Below are 18091 nucleotides of genomic sequence, written 5' to 3'. Positions count from 1 at the left end.
ATGCATGTTCTAGGTAAATAACTTAAAGGGTATGAAAAGGCATACCAAGAAGCATGGAATACTTAGGGGCACAGATCTGCTTGGGTACTGATTCTTGCCATCTCACGTTTGAAAAAGAGTAGACATATGGTTGGATTAAAATTTTGATTTCAAAGTGCAGGCAAAATAGAAAACTTAGTGTGAGATTCTTTGAGAGAGGGGGCCTGAAGTGATGCCTTGATGTTTGTGCCAGTGAGGAAGTGAAACTGAAGGGAATGGCTCAGTGAACTGGAATGAAGAACATGGTCAAGAGGTTGGAAATGTCCTTATCCTTTTCTGTGTATAACCTCGATTCTCTCCATGTCCCATGCTCCAGCCATCTATTTCCCAAATGTAACACCTGACTTTTGTAAAGTTTTGGTCGAGATGTTCCCTTTCCTGGAAAATGTTCTCCTTTGGAAACTTTGTTAAAAGTCAAGCCCTATCCCAGCTGAAAAAAATTCCACCTACTCAAATAAACCTTTGGCTTTGTCATTATTTACTTTTTCCCTTCCTTCACATGATGTATGCATTTTTTTTACTCATTTTTATCCAATTCCGTCATCTTAAAGGCTTATTTACTCAAGTAGTTGTTTCTCCCATTACAAATTGGGTTCATGATGGGTAGAAATTCGTTTTTGTGGCTCATTTTTCTTTGTTTTTGCCATTCCTGATTCTATTCCACATAGCGTGGTAAAGAGAACAATTATGGTCTTTGCCTCATAGAACTTATATTCTAGTGGAGAAAAGAGACAATAACTGGGTAAACAAATAAGTAAATAAGATAACTTTCTATTGTAATAACTGTACGCTAGGAGGGAGAGAGGGGGGCACTTTTAATTAGGCTGGTCTGGCAAGGTGTCTCTGAGGAGAAATAACTAAACTGAGAAGGAGCCTTAGAAAGAGCCCAGAGCCGGAACAAGAATGGGGGAGCTAAGGCCCAAACTGAAAAAGAATGTGGCAGGTTGCATCTTCCAGCTGGGTGTGGGCAGAACACTGCCCCAGAAAGAATTTACTTGGTTAAGGATTCCAGCATAGTGACAGTGAGTCAAGATAACCCTGGACAGGAACTTTGGTGACCTCAGACACATTGCTTTTCACTCTTCAGCTTAAATATTCGTCCCTACTATGAAACAGTTAGTCTTTATGTCTAACAGTAAGGCCCTTTGGTATCTGATTCCTCTTTGTTTTGGTAGGTAGAGTAAACTTAGGATTTCTGAGAAGGGTGTGGGCTGGACAGGAGATTAGATTTTTCTCATTTCCTGTTCATAGTAACTTTGAATCCTTGATGTTTGAACATGTTGGCACCTGTGTGTCTACAGAGTACAGCTAGGGACAGAGGGAAGGGGAAGCCACAAGTACTTTCCTTTGTGTCAAATACAGCTTCCTTTTGGCCCATAGAGAAGAGTCTGGCTGCCATAAAAAGGTACAGATTTATTGAGAAAAACGGAGAAACTTCACTTCAAAGAATTTGAGGGTAAAGAAGAAAGAGAATGCATGATCTTCACCTCCATGTTACTGTAGACACGTTGGTGTCTGGGACGATCAACTGGGAGGAGAAAATAAGGAGTTACTTGTTTAAATTTTCAAGTCTCCCATATTATTTTTTTCCCTGACAGAGCAGACCGGGCATTCCTCATAAATACAATTACCATTGCATTGGCGAAATGCTACCATAGCCTTACCTCTAATGAAAGAAGCCTGATAGATAAATAGTCCCAGGACAGATAATAACATATTTAGTTGCTTCTCACAGGTTTCCAGAGAATTAGATCTGGAATGGTGCATTTGCTCAAGAGGATAAAGATGAGTGATTGCAATGGTGAGTGTTTTTGAAGTCAGTGTTGGATATTTTTTATCTTAACTTCTTAAATTCGAATTGCAAGGTGCCAGAAAGGCTAAGTTCTGATTAAAGATTAATATAAATTCTACCATAGACTGAATTTGGACTTTTTTTTTTTTTTCAGAAAATGGTACTTTGCTCAGCTAGTATTTTAACTGTTGTTTGTACTAAAGATGAATAAATGATGATATATATTGTGTGAAAATGATTTATGAGATGTGAATGCAAATTGGCTTTATTTTCAGACATAAAGAAAAACACTTTGTGTTTGGAGTAAGATGATAAATTGGAATTTTTATACTGTTCTATTTATCAGAATGTTCCTTTGATAATTAAAAAGATGAGTTATAAAATGATTTTATTTAAAATAGCTTTAATTTTCATAATGAGCCTAATGTTCGAGATTATAAATTATCATAGTAATTATAGATCTTTTATTTGTGCATCATTTTCATGCAAACTGGTTAGCTATGGGATAACAAGAGGGTGCCTTGAATATAATTCAATTTTAAGGAAGGTATGTTTCAGGAGAAATTTTTTTCATTCATTTGTGCACTATTGTTGTGAGAAGTCAGATATTGAAACATTTTTATCATTTTTGTTCAACAAATAAATTTTTTCCCTCACCCTTTTATCTTAAGATACTAGAAATTCAAATATATTGCACTAAATTCTTTATATGGTTATTATTACATTTTTTGGAAAAGTGATTTACAAGGAGATTTAAAATTTCCACCACTCCAACCCTAACACATTAGTTATCCAGCATGTTCATGTTGTTAACTGATTTTTTTAAATTTTCTAATTTAAGCATTGAAATTGCTCAGATATTATAACCTTTTTGGCTTATGTCTCCAATGGGTAATTTTCAGAAAGAGATGTGAGTCAGAACTAAACAAGCAATGATGGTGTCAGTGTACTTTTACAAAGACTTCCTAGACACACATGATGTGAGCTAAACAAACAAACAAACAAAATCTATAAAGAAAGAATGTCATTCCTCAAATACTGAACCCTGAACGCTTGACCACACTATAAAAAAACACATTTAAAAAATTTAAAGACAAGGGGCGCCTGGGTGGCGCAGTCGGTTAAGCGTCCGACTTCAGCCAGGTCACCATCTCGCGGTCCGGGAGTTCGAGCCCCGCGTCAGGCTCTGGGCTGATGGCTCAGAGCCTGGAGCCTGTTTCCGATTCTGTGTCTCCCTCTCTCTCTGCCCCTCCCCCGTTCATGCTCTGTCTCTCTCTGTCCCAAAAATAAATAAAAAACGTTGAAAAAAAATTTAAAAAAAAATAAAAAATTTAAAGACAAACATAATACTTAAAATCAAAGAAAAAATAAAAACTTCTGAATAATGCAAAGGTCTCTGTATTACTCAGGAAGTAGAATAACATTTATTTTGACAGGCCACGGAATTAAATAAAATGCGTGGCTACCTTACTCTGAACAGTCAGAAATGAATGATTTTAGTAAATTTGCCTACCCTCCAATAGTTTCCACTTCTGTGTCACCTTCCCTTATGACTCTTTAACACATATAACCTCTGTCAAAAGTGGTATATCTAAGGTTTCAGAAAAGCAACTTGAGAAGATAGAATTATCCTTTCTGTATCTAGAATGAACTGGGTTCAGCAACAATGGTTGCATTATGACACCATTTAATTAGCTTGTTATGGAACTTGTAACCTAATATAAAAGTCAAACATGGCACTATTGCATCATGTACTGATTTTCAAAACTTTTTTCTAATGTTTATTATTTATATTTGAGAGGCACAGAGAGAGAGCGCGCGTGTGCGAGAGAGAGCGAGAGCAAGAGCGAGAACGTTAGCAGGGAAGGTTTAGAGAGAGAGGGAAACACAGAATCTAAAGCAGGCTCCAGGTTCCGAGCTGTCAGTACAAAGCCCAATGTGGGGCTTGATTGAACTCACGAACTGTGAGATCATGACCTGAGCCAAAGTTGAACACTTAACTTACTGAGCCACCCAGACACCCCTCATCTTCTACTCATTTTTAATTGAGGCTAATATTGATGAGGGATGCCTCTATTTATTTAAAAAAATCTGTTTTAGGGACACCTGGTGGCTCTGTTGGTCAACTGTCCAACTCTTGATTTCAGCTCAGGTTATGATTTCAATGTTTGTGAGATGGAACCCTCTGTCAGACTCTGTGCTAACAGCAAGGAGCCTACTTGGGATTCTCTCTTCCTGTGTCTCTGCCCCTCGTTTCTTTGTGTGTGTGCCTGTGCACGTGCTCTCTCTCTCAAAATAAATGTTGAAAGAAATCTGTTTAGGTTGTATGATTTCCTAGATTGTTATATTAAATATTTAATGAGTTTGGAAATTTGGTTCTACTAAACCGAATTTATTAAATATATATTTTTTCATTTTAATAATACGGTTATTAGAGCTTTGTATAATTTGACTCTTTAAACATTGTTTCTCTTGGAGCTCTCATTCATATTTATGATGGCAAATAGGATCTCTGTCTCAACTTTTAGATCAGCATATTTGGCTAACTCTCAAATATCCTGTCACCTAAACTAAAATGTCTAAAATCTAATTTGTCATTTATTTTTCAAATTCACTTTAATAATTTTGTCACAAATTTTTTAAGCCCTTGATCAGAAACCTATACACATCTTAAATTTTTCTTTGTACTTCCTATGTATGACCATAACTATACCTAATTAGCAATAAAGCTGTATTATTCTGTCCCTTGTTACATATTTTGCATCTTCCTTTCTTTTTCATTACTGTTTTCGAAGCTCTTACTACCTACACCTACCACAGCCTGGTTCCCATGGCTTCACTTTCTCTCCTTTCCAAACCTCTGGATATTTTGTTGCCTAATTAAACTCCTTGAAGCACCACAATTAATTGATTTTCTGCTCTTTCTTTTACCCTTTAGTGAACAATCATGGGACTCCCTCAATAAACTGTTTAGGTAAACTCACTGCTTCCCCCATGCAAAGAAAAACAAACTTAGACTGAACCACATTCCTAATATCATCTTCCAAAATTATCTCAGGAGTTTCTGCACTTCACTCCTACAAGAGGATGTTCGTACTTAGCCTAGTATTCAAATCTGCCTGCTGTTTCATTTTTTTTCTAGCTTTACTGAGATATAATTTGGTTTCATCATTAAACATAGAGACTTGCACATAGAAGACATTCAATGAATATTTATTAATTTTGTTTGGCATGTGGAAGTTAATATGTGTCAATTTGGGATTCCATTTTTATTAGGTTGACACAAAAATTTCTAATCTCTGTGTTTGAGAATTTATTATGGATAGACCAATGCACTTGTTTCCTCAGCCCTGGGGCAGCCTACGGTGATTGCAATTGTGGAGTCAGTTATCTCATTGGGTTACCTCCCTCTGCTGTATAAATAGCATCATTTTCTCTGTGTGCCATGATGTGACAAAAATTGAGCAGCACTGGGTAGCAAAGTTCTGATGTGTTCAGTTTATAATAATTCAACTGTTAATTAATATTGTCTTCTGATTTGATTATTGAGGTAAAGCAGAATAGAATTGGTTTAATAAAGGTTGTCTTCTTGCTGTGAAATGTGCCAATTTTGATTCTTTTGCACTGCCCCCTGGAGGCATAATTTTGGCTACTTGTCCCCTTGGTGATTGTTGCTGTCACTAGATTAGCATTTTCTCACTTTTCTGACAAAATATTTTGCATGATTTCATGCTTAGTGAGAGGATCTTGTGGAAAACATGCTCATGGATTTTATAAATGAAATAATATCAGAAACAATTTTATATATTTTCATAAAAATATATTTTATATTTTTGTGAATTTTAGTAGTTCCATGTGCTCAAACATCTGAGATTTTTTTTTCTTTTGAGGGCATCTAAGAAGAAAGTGTACTTCTTGAGTATTGAAAAAATATGTTGATCTGTTTATACAGTATCATGTTTTCAATATTTTGTTGGTTTAAATCCATTTGTCTACAAGTTATTATTTCTAAGAGACACTGACAGCATACAAAAAGAGCTGTCAGAATTCATTCTTCCAGTGCAGCCCTAGAAACTATTATTGGTTGATAAAAGAGATTGTGATATGAGGGAAAAGTTTCACTGATTTTTACAGGCTCAGTTTTCCTTGACCTGATTGCTACAGTTTTAGAAAGCATGTATTGAAATATGTTCATTTTAGAAATCCACATACAATTTGTTACAAAAAAAGTAAACACCAGGTATTTTAATCCTGTTCTTAGGTATATATAACTTGATATGTTTTAGGCTAGAATATAGTTTCCATACGATTTGAAGAAGATTTAAAATCTTCACTATTTGAGGAACTCAGAGTCTACAAATATTTCTTAATATAATGTTTTAAATTTTAGCTAAATAAACCTTAGTATAAAATGAAATAGTCACTTTAAGATGAAACAGAGTTTAATAAAACTATATTTTTTAAAGAACAAAGTTGTGTGAGAGATATATATACACATAAATCAATCCAGAGGAAAAGTTTTTTTTCTCCTCTTATGTTCACATATATATTCTTTATTCTTTGTCAATTTTAAACTTATATTGAGTGGTCTTTGTAAGGATCTTGGCCCAGATGGATGCATATATTAGTCATATGAATGAAACACTCTGCACACATTTTTCATGAAAATGAGCTGTAGGTGTCGTGTAAACCATTGTTCTCTGTTAAAATATGGTTAATAAGTCAGATGGCTCCTTGATAGGCAGGATGAACATTTGCATCTGAATCTCTCAAACTTCCAGGATTTATTTCTAAGCGAGTCCACATTTTATATGGGTACATATTTACAGCAGAGACCTTGGTTCAGTAACAAGACTTGTTCTTTTCTGTAAAATGCTTAGTGTCACAAAATCTCTATGTTATTTACAGAATTGTCCTTGCTTTTGATATTTTAATTTATATTAGTTTATCAAATGAAGGATAATATTTAAAATATATCCAATCATCATATGAAACATTTATCCATTTGTACATTTCTAATGCATGAAGTTCATACTCTTAGGAAATTGTTTTAGATAATTTCTGAAACATCTCAGGTAACAAGTATAAGGTGTTTGTTCATTGCCCTCAAACTGCTTATAATAAAGACATCGAGATGAAGTTGAATTTGATGGCATGTTAGTGGTAAAATTCAGCTACAAAGAATGTTTAGAGAAAGAGTGTTTTGGAACACTGTTTTCCAGGTAGACAAAAATTAACAAAATATTTCACTTTTAGCCTCTTGGATATTAAATCTTCTAAAATATCACCACTTCTTGCTTTTAATAGGATATTATTCTGTTATTTATTTCTATTATTTATTATTCTATTATTTATTATTCTCTTCTATTCTGTTATATATTTTGCATCTTCCTTTCTTTTTCATTACTGTTTTCGAAGCTCTTACTACCTACACCTACCACAGCCTGGTTCCCATGGCTTCACTTTCTCTCCTTTCCAAACCTCTGGATATTTTGTTGCCTAATTAAACTCCTTGAAGCACCACAATTAATTGATTTTCTGCTCTTTCTTTTACCCTTCAGTGAACAATCATGGGACTCTCTCAATAAACTGTTTAGGTAAACTCACTGCTTCCCCCATGCAAAGAAAGACAAATTTAGACTGAACCACATTCCTAATATCATCTTCCAAAATTATCTTGGAAGTTTCTGCACTTCGCTCCTACAGGAGGACGTTCTTACTTAACCTGGTATTCAAATCTGCCTGCACACATTTTAATCTCTTTGAAGCGATCTCTTTGAAGATTAAAAGTCCTCATTATGAGAATTTGCTCTTTGGATAATACACTCAGATTCCACTGAAATATTTTTTTCTGTTTGATTATATCTAAATTACCCCAAACTATTATAATTTTGTGTTCTTAAATTCATGTGTGTGTATGTGCAAACTTGTCATTGATATCCACTTTGTAATGATGCCGTATCTTCCTACTTGCCTCCCTCCTATTTCCCTCTCTTGCATTTTGCTTCTTCTTCTAATTTGTCTGGACTTGGGAATTTTTCTTTCCTCTCTCTCTTTCTTTCTTTTTTCCTCTTTCTCCTGTCTCCCCTGCTCCCTTTATTTCTTTCATCCATTCACTTACTTGACCATTATTTATTGTTTGTCTCCCGTGAGCAAGGTAGTATACTTATTAGGATTATCTATAAAGCAGAAAAAATGAGTTTCAGACAAGATTCTAGAGAATTTTCCTATGAATATATGGGACTTGTGATTTCTCTTTGGTTTACTCATATATCTTTTATCCGTACCTAGTTTTGAGGTATGTTTCATTTGGGTGAGGTATTACAGTTATGTGATGAACTATTAGGAGTTAAGTGACAAAGGAGTTCAGTAAAAGGAGATCAATTAGGGTGGATTATAGTAATTGGAGAAAATCTCATGGAAGAAACGAGAGTTGACTGACTCAACCTGAGCTAATAAAATTACAATGATATAAAAATATTCATGATGAAAACTTACCATATTGGGATTTTTTTTTATTTGTGGCACCAGTAAATTTCTAGACAAGATGGTAAACACTTGTGATTAAATAAATGGTTGTACAGATTGTGTGTCATAAATAAAATGTAACAACCACATGTGATGGTATAAATGATTTCACTTTATAACATTAAGCTGTTTACTGTGCAGTGATTCATCATGGAAGCCTTATTGTACCAGTTACATGTGATTGGATTTTGCCCTTCTCAACTGCAATAGTCTAGGTTAGGGAATGCATATAACAAACTGTTGGCTGGTAAGGACTAGGACACAGTTTTCTCAAATGTTTATGATCATGACTTACTTTCACACACATGCACAAAAACAAACATAGACCCCACATATATAAAAGAAACAGAAGTTTCACAAGCTTCCTATTTGCAATGTGCTCTGATATTCCTGCTCCATTCAATTTTGCTTTTAAATAGATGGATAAGATCCACTAAACTGACTTCATGACTCATTAATGTGTTGCAGTCTTCAGTTTGAGAAAAGCTAGTCTTGGAGTTTCAGTATGAGGCAAGGGAAGAAGGCATGATAAGCACTAAATTCAGTCAAGTACAGTGAACATTTGCTATTTGTAGTTGCCCAACAGCTATTTGTATTTTTAATTGTGTCCTCATTTTCTTTTGGTGATTACCCCTCTTCTAATGTGGCTTCTAGGTGCCAGACTCTCATCCTGGTAGCCAAAGAGCAAACAGATGACCTAAGGTTGGCCCATAGGACACTGTCTCTCTAGGCTCTTTAAGTCTTGAGAGAGTGTTTGAGGAAATGGTCAGAAATGACTGATCTCAACAGCAATGTCTGCATCATCCTGGACCAGGGTGTTCCAGTATCCTCTCTTTTCCTGTTTCTTGTGGCTCCCTGGGTTCTGACCAGTCATATCTGGTCTTCAAGACTTAGCCCCCAGTGAGTGTCCTATTGATCAATGAAGTGGCCCTATCCATGAAATGCTTGTAGTAACATAGTTTTTGTTTCAGTATAATAACATATATTTTGCTTAATTTAGCTAGAATTAAGTTCTGTTGCTGGTAAACAGGAACTTTAATTGGTTCATTAATTAAAAAGAAGAGCTATTAATTATCTTGGTATCTCCAACCACTAGACTGTCTTTTTGATGCATATGTTATGGAGAAATAAGGGTGTTCAAGAAGAAGTTGGAAACCAAACATTTGATATGACTGTGCTGCTTGACAGATGGCACCGATATATAGCACTGCTTCAGAATGCACCATGTTTTGACAGTAATCTAAATATAAATGCCAAATGGTGAGGAAGCCAGTTGAAATTGGCTCAGTTATTCAAAGGATAAAGGGCCAAGAGATATTTGTTTCACTTATATAAACACTCCTTTCCTTATTAAATCATTGTTTCAATTAATTCAGCTGTTTTTATTTTGTCTTGTTGAGGGGAGTTGGACCAGCTTTTTATATGTGGATAAATTTTGTACTTATGGGAAATCTGTACTCAGAAGCTGACAATTTGGTCATAACAAACATTAAAACGAGTTGATGCTTTTAGGTGAATGCTATTTAATAATGCCAGGGTATGTACTCCTATTACTACTTTGATTACTGTAATTATTGCCAATATATTTTAACCTCTGATTTCATATGGTGGGGATATTTTCACTGAAATATTTTAAAAACTGGTAATAATCTTTGCAAACAAAAGTGCATAAAATACTAGTGGTTATTGTCAATAAATATCTGCGACATGTTCTTAATAGATAATTTAGAAGGGAAATAAGAACAAGATAAATAGGAGAGCAAAAAATCACTTGAATGTCTACCTAGAAACAATCATCATCAAAATGTGATAAACACTATTCAGATATCTTTCTTTCTTTTTTTATTCAGATATCTTTCTATACAAATACTGAAAAGATAGCTAAAGGTGATCTTATATGAGCAGTATATAACACATGTTACTTCTTAATAAAAGTAGTTTTACCTATGAGAATAATTTGACAGAATTATGAGTTGCCCAAGATTTATTTATTTATTTATTCATTTATTTATTTATTTTTTATGTTTTATTTTTTTATTTTTTTGCGGGGAGAGAGAGAGAGACAGAGGGAGGAGAGAGATAATTCAAAGTAGGCTCCGTGTTGTCAGTGCAGAGCCTGATGCAGGGCTCACTCTCACAAACCATGAGATCATGACCTGGGCAGAAATCAAGAGTCAGATGCTTAACCCACTGAGCCACCCAGTCACCTAAGATATTTTTAAAAAGTGACAATTTCCAGTATTTTTGAGTATGCAACCCTCTAACGTAGTTTGCCATAATATACTTAAAAGCCCCCCAAATTCATACCTTTTTGGTAGATTCAAGGTAGCAAAAATTATTTGGTAACATAAAATGACCAGAGATGTGTCCAAATAGTTATTATGAGGATATTTACTACTATGTATTCATAATAGTAAAAAGTGGGGAAAATTATATTACACATACCTAAGTTGTATTACAGTAAAATAAATTATCTTATTAGTCATAGTACTATGCAGCCTTGTCAAACAATGTTGAGTAAGAATCACTAAACAAAGGGGTGCCTAGGTGGCTTAGTCGGTTAAGCATCAGACCTCAGTTCAGGTCATGGTCTTGCGGTTTGTGACTTCGAGTCCCACACTGGCTTCACTGCTGTCAGTGAGGAGCCCAGTTCAGATCCTCTGTCTCCCTCTCTCTGCCCCTCCCCCACTCATGCTTTCTCTTTCTCTCTCTGTCTCTCAAAAATAAACATTAAAAAAAAAGAATCACTAAAAACATGAAAAGTTATCATACAATACCAAGTGACAAAACACAGTTGCAAACATACACAGTTGACACTTGAACAGCATGGATTTGAAATATGCAGCCCAACTTATCATAGGCTTTTCTCAATAAATATTCTATACTGTATATAGCACTGTAAATGTATTTTCTCTTCCTTATGATTTTCTTATTTTCTTTTCTCTATCTCACTTTTTTGCAAGAATACAGCATGTAATAAACATAACTTACAAAATATGTTTTAATCGACTGTGTATTTTATCGGTAAGGCTTCTGATTAATGGTAGGCTATTAGTAGTTAAGTTTTGGGGGATTCAGAAGCTGTATTTGGTTTTTGACTGTGCAGGGGTCACTGCCCCCGACCCCCTCATTGTTCAAAAGTTAAATGGATGAAAGCCTTCAAAAGATAGAAATTTCCAGTTTTAAAATAAATGTTATGGAGATATAATGTACAACATGGCAACTACAGTTAATGCATATTTGAAAATTGCTAACAGAATTGATCTTAAAAGTTCTCATTTTAAGGAAAAAATGCTTTTAAACTGCAACGGTAAATATTAACTAGACTTATTGTGGTGATCATTTCACAATATATACGAGTATCGAATCATTATGTAGTACACCTGAAACTAATTGTTAATTAGTCAATGCCAATTATATCTCAATTCAAAAAATCCTGTGAAAGGAGACAGTGGAATTGGCTCTGCTACTCCAGTCATCACCCCCAGGAGATATCAGCAAAAGTTAAGGGCTTTAAGGATAGTCACTATGGTTTTGAGTTCTTGACCTAGCAAGGAGTGCTGTGGCTTTTCTCTCCTCATAGCCAAGAAACTAAGAAACCTCCTCACAAACTAAGAAAAATGGGGTCAAAGAGAATACCTCACAGTGCCTGGAAGAGGATAACATTGGTATCTCAATCTTAAACTAGATGTCTGTTCCTATGGCAGATTTGCAGATCTACTCTTACAATTTTGTAAGCAGTGGTGGGCAAGCTGAGGACATCTACAAGGAGATAGGGAGCAGCTGGGGAGGAGCTCATGTTTGCACTGTTTAGGGCACGAGGAGGTGGGATTTTACATAAACCTACTGATGCAAAGGAAGCACATGTGCTTCATGAATAGTGATGACATTTGAGGCAGGATTGGAAGCCCTGAACAGAGTAGATGCTCCGCTTCAGAAGGCTGTGCAGTGGGGAGGTATCATCAAAGAGATACACAATAGAATTCACCTGTGCTCTCCTTACTAAAACAGGAGTTTCAACATCCACTGTAGAGAGTACGTTCTGGTTGAGAGAGGAGTACAACTGCACAAGGTAGGTAACAATGTTTTTGGCGTTTTTCTCAGCTCTACATACTGCTTCAACAAAGAAAAAAAGCTAGAACTGGAAAAAGGAGGCAGGAAGGAGAGGTACAAGGAGTCTGAGTTAGGACAGGGGAGTGTATTCAGTGAAACTGAAGTCTTAAATTTGAGTAGAATCAGAACCTTACAGATTCTGGCTTAGGTTATTTTAAGGGGTGGGAAAGGGAGATTCAAGAGGGTGGTTATTTAAGACAATAAAGCCATTTCATAGTTGGATTTCACTGAATTAAGATTGATCAACTTGCCTGTCAACACTTGTATGCCATGAAATGATGCTATAGGCATTGTGTAGGCTATTGTTTTTATTTATCCTTTGGTATGACTGATAAATTTATGATTAGAAACCATAGGAGACTTTTTAATAGTTTTCAGTTAAATCTCAGAACAGATCACGGAGTACATAATTCTTATGACACCAGGAAGCATTTAACAACTTGAGTACTAATGATTATCTTTGAAATGGGGAATATAAACTTTACTCACACTTAAGAATTATATTTATGTTGTTAAGTCAGATGAACTCAGATATTAAGCGCTCATTTTTCAAAGATATGAGAAAGTAAATACTTATTGTTTTGGCATTTTTGTCTACATACCCAGAATTTTCAAAAATCCTTTATGGTGTGCCATTATTCCCTCAGAAGCACTGCCCTGTCCCCAGCGCAGAGGTAGGTTGAGCCTCAGAGTACTTTTGGGTCCTGGTTTTGTTTAAGTAAGGAAAGACTGCTAAAATGTTGACACAATATTTGCTTCTTATGCAACAGGACTGGGGCCGGTTTATGCACTGTTAGGCCTGGCCATTTTTTCCTGGCTTTCCCCATTCTCTTTAGCTCTGCTGGGAGAATTGCAGAGTCTTGGTAAAAGTGAAGGGGCTGATCCATGCACCCAGTGTCTTTCTGCCTCCTGCTCTGAGACTTAACTGTATCTTCCCTTTTGGTGAAAATTCTACATGTTCCCTCTTATAGGCCTTTTTTTCTTTTTTCTTTTTTGGTAGTGAAAAGGATGTTGACACTATCCACTTTTTCTTATTAATTTACCATGTGACACAAGTCATACTTCTGGAGTCCTTGACAAAGTGAATAGTGAAGAGGGAGAAAAAGTGGAGGAAAATGTCTGACGATGAAAGTAAAATGAAAAAAAAAAAAGAGTAAAGTAAAAACAAAATAAGGGGTAGAAGAGTGTCATCGGAAGTTGCTTTCAATTTCCTTTTGTGGAACCTTTATTTCTCAGCCACCCTGCTCTGTGGTTTTCTGGTTTGCATAATTAAGTGGGTGGAATTCAAAGGATGTATGAATGGCATTACTATGATTATGTAACAGTCAAAACAGTTCACTGTTGTGTGAAAGTGAATGAGGTCTACATTTCTGTAAACTGTTACCCTGCTTTGGCAGCTGTTACACTGTGATAAATGACCGCAGAATTAATTGAAGAGGTTATTATACTATCAAAATATATTTCCATGGAATAATAATACCTCATTGTTAGTCAATGAGTGTCCACCATTAGCCAATGGGAAATGTCTCTTGAAACATCTATGTTAGAGCACATATTAGAACTTGATTTATTTGAAGAGGTGCCAGCTTTTTCACTTACCATTGTGGGACTAGATTGTCATGAAGGACTTAAGATTTGTCCATTTCAAGCTTGGTTTCCTTTCCTTTGAGTGCTCTCATATTATCCCATTTCCTCCCTGTAGGGTGTCAATTGAATCATTGAGAGCCGAGTTGAATGTCCCAATTAATTGCAATTAAGTGTCTTCACATATGTACAACAATTTTTTTTTGTAATAAAGTCAGAAACTAATTACTATGGATAAGAAAGCCTTACCTTTCTTTCCTGTAGTTGTTGTGAAAGGAGCATTCCTATTAAATGCTGTTCCATCAGTGTGTTTTAAACATTCACATGAGCTCAACTCTATTTCAGAATATCTGGAAATTATAGTGAGAAAACTTGATAATGTTCTTTCACATTTTAATAAGGGAGATTATGATAAGGGGAATTTTTAAGCCATGACACTGTGAACTCTGTTTGGGTAGTTTGGACAGTGAGCCATGCAACAGGAGAAGCTACGCCTAAACTTACTATCCCATAGGACTGGTGGTTTCCTTTGCTTTGTCAGTAGAGGTTGTAATTCTACTGACAGGTCTACAGGTGGTGGGCAGCTTGGTTTCCTTAGTCAACTTCTGTAAACAGCTGGCACTCCAAAAGATTTTTCAAGTACTCCCTCTATAGGGAAAGAGAGATAATGCGTAGGGTTCCTTCCCCTGGAAAGTGAATGCATGTTGCACATGCAGTAAAACACTCTGGTCCTTGTTCAATTCTGTGTGGGATGATGGTAGGATTGGGGACAGGGGCCTTTGCTTTTCTGATCCTTGCTTTGTAAATTTCTGTGGCAAAACTTGTGTGTGGTGCTGTAGAATCAAGGGATCTTCCTTCCAGGACATAATTCCCTTTGTATTGATTATTGTGAATTGAGCACTACTTTGTTGGTTTCTCCAGGAAGGAATTTTCCCTAAGTATGCTTGGTCTTTAACTGTACTCCTTCCTCTTTCCCATTGGGATTGTTTGAATTATCTGGCTGGCAGGAAACCATACTGATCAACATTTATCAGTTGTCAGAAGCTAACCTATCAATAGTCTTAAATGAATTTGGATTTTTGTTTGTTTTTTAAACTTTCTCTATTCTGGAAGAACAGAGACAATGACTTGTGCAAATGTTTTGCTTTGTAGACTCCAACTTGGCTTTGTGTAGTCTGTCCCTGGAGGGCTGGGGGGTTTTAGGCCTGGTCAATTTTGCACATGAAGTCAAACTTTTCCAACTCAGCCTTTACCAGTGACAAGGATGGTATTGTAGACGGCAGTTTGCCTGGTACGTTTGTCTTATTTCTCAATTGGTTCAGAACTCAGGGGAAAGGGATGGCACTGATTGGGACTCTTTGGATCCCAACTTCTCCAACATCTTTTCCAGAAGGGAGCCATTAAAGGATTGAAGTGATGTGTAGATTGCTGCTCTGTTGCCCAGGTGCTCTTTCTACTGATTGTTTCATTTACTCCTAATGAAAAGGTGGTACTGTAGGGGAAGAGAGAATTTAAAATTCCAAATGTTTGAGTTTAATCTGGTGAATTTGAAGATGGCACCCCATTGGAGAACTTTTCCTTCCAGGTTCAGTAAAAAGCCAATTAGATATTTTACAGCCAAAATGCTTTGCTCAGGCCCATTCTCATGGGAGGAAAAGGCATCCAGCTGGAAATGGAATAATACTGTGAAGTTGGGGCACCTGGGTGCCTCAGTTGGTTAAATATTTGACTCTTGATCTCAGCTCAGGTCTTGATCTCAGGGTCATAAGTTCAAGTTTTGTGTGCTAGGCTCTGCGTGTTGGGCTGAAAGCCTACTTAAAAAAAATAATAATTTGAGATACCTGGTCACAAGTATTTGAAAGTCCGCTTAACTCTGCTGGCTGTTGAGCACTTACATAGCTTTATAAACCTCTATGGAGATAGAGCATATTTTAAAGAAGTAATAATCGAATGTGAAAATTGTAGCATTTTAAATTCTAAGTTAAAATTGTATGACCTTATAGACAGGATATAAATAAATGGTTTAAGTACTAAATTGGGGTTTTGGGCATAGAGAGGTTGAGTAGAAGAATTTTATAATTCCCTGGAAGAGTGAATTTTGGAGAATTTTATAACTCCCTGGAAGAGTTAAGATAGCTTGATACTGGAAATGCAGTTGACGCTCAAACTACAAGGATTTAACTGCATGAGTCATCTATATGGTTAAAATAGGTTACAGTACTGTAAATGTACTCTCTCTTTTGATTTTAACATTTTATTTAGCTTACTTGTAAGAATATAACACATGTAGTATATAAAACATACCTCCTACAAAATACATGCTATTTAAATATTATTGATAGGCTTCCAGTCAACAATAGGCCATTAATAATTCTTAGGGAGTTTTGGCTGGGTAGGGGGTTTGTGTGCAGAGGGTTTAAAATACCTTTTTCAAAGGTAAGCTGTATATGCATGTATTTTTCTATACACATGTGTGTATATATGTCTATATACTTACATACACACATATCTATACAAGTATGTATTAGAGGGTAGGAATTAAGGTGTTTAATGTGATTTCAATTTTCTTTAATTAGTTGGAGAATTTTGCAGTATGTTACTTTCAAATTCAGAAAAAGAATTGTTAGATATATTCTTTTTATATCCTGCTATGCCCAAGATATAAAAATTATTTACATTAATTCTATTTCAAATATGCCAATTTTTTCAAAATGGAAACTTTTAATGAAAGCCCATCTGGAATTTTTAATACCTATATTCTTCCTAAGACCATATAAACCAAGACAAAATTTATCCAGTAGTCCTTCATTTTCTAAAGCATAGAAATGAATAGGGATAGAATACCTTCTGTGTGTGTTTTTAAAATACTGTATGAAATATCATATGTAACCTATCCATCCTGAGATAAACACTATTATAATTTTGGTGATTATATTCTTTAGGCATCTCTCTCTCTTTATCTCATTTTCTCTCTCTCTCTCATAAATGGAATCTCCTTCATAAATGGAATCCTATCCTACATCAAGTTTTTATCAGTAGACACTTTTCTTCCTCATTACATTTCCTAAAGCCTCTACAACCCATATCCACTTTAGTCATGCTAATAACCTTGGGTATGTCCTTCCATTTTTTCCAAGTCCATATATTGATACTCCACTAAATGATTTGTTTTTAAAGCATTTGTACCACATTGAAATGACTTCTGTAACTCTGTGGTCTATATCTTACAAACAATTCATTCTTGACTCTTGGTTTTCATGTTTGTCTCAGCAATTGTTGGATATTTTCCCTGTATGAATTAGAAGGTTTATCTAAATTATTCCTGATAAGATTTTACTCATTGCACTGAATTTTTAAATGATAGTGTGGTACCTTTTAATATCTTCATCATCGTTTAGCCATCAAGAATTTCTTCAGTTTGTTTTTTTACTAGACTATCTTCAAGAAGTTACATGAGGACTAAGATGAGAAGAGCATTTTTACTATAGCTGATTCAAAAACTTTGACCTGTGTACACTATAATTGGCTTACTTGTAACCTAAGCACTAAGGGAAATAATTTCTAATGTCCTTTTTAGCTCTAAGTTTCTAAAATTGATACAGAAGAATGTTAAATATAGTCTGATGCAGATACCATGAAAATTTCTATTTGTTCTGGGTGTTTCAGGGTAGGGGATTTAAAGTGCTAAATCCAGGAGGGTTCTAGGCAATTCAAGATGGCTATTCATTATATCTGGTCAGCTGGTTTCTTTAAAATACTTAAATTGTTTTCAATGTTTATTCATTTTTGAGAGATAGCACAAGTTGGGAAGGGGCACAGGGAGAAAGGGGGAGACAGAATCTGAAGCAGGCTCCAGGCTCTGAGCTGTCAACACAGAGACCAACACAGGGATTGAAATCACAAACTGTGAGATCATGACCTGAGCTGAAGTCAGCCACCCAACTGATGGAGCCATGCAGGCACCCCTCTTTAAAGTACTTTAAAAATATCCATACTCTTATGTATAAAGAAATTGACATTTCTGCAATAGTCTTT

General features: G+C 35.5%; 1 long non-coding RNA gene across 2 annotated transcripts in view; it reads left to right on the top strand.

The window, feature by feature from the left end:
* Positions 1–15838, top strand: part of LOC147584256 (uncharacterized) — a 156840-nt gene extending 141002 nt beyond the window's left edge. For both annotated transcript variants that reach the window (XR_015245707.1, XR_015245717.1), the window contains exon 4: positions 12371–15838. This is a non-coding gene — a long non-coding RNA (uncharacterized LOC147584256). The remainder of the gene's footprint in view (positions 1–12370) is intronic.
* The last annotated feature ends 2253 nt before the right edge of the window (positions 15839–18091 follow it).

This window comes from Puma concolor, chromosome A1 (assembly GCF_028749965.1).
Source record: "Puma concolor isolate L17-30 chromosome A1, mPumCon1.1.hap2, whole genome shotgun sequence".
Taxonomy (NCBI): domain Eukaryota; kingdom Metazoa; phylum Chordata; class Mammalia; order Carnivora; family Felidae; genus Puma; species Puma concolor.
This window is presented reverse-complemented; position numbering and strand designations above follow the sequence as displayed.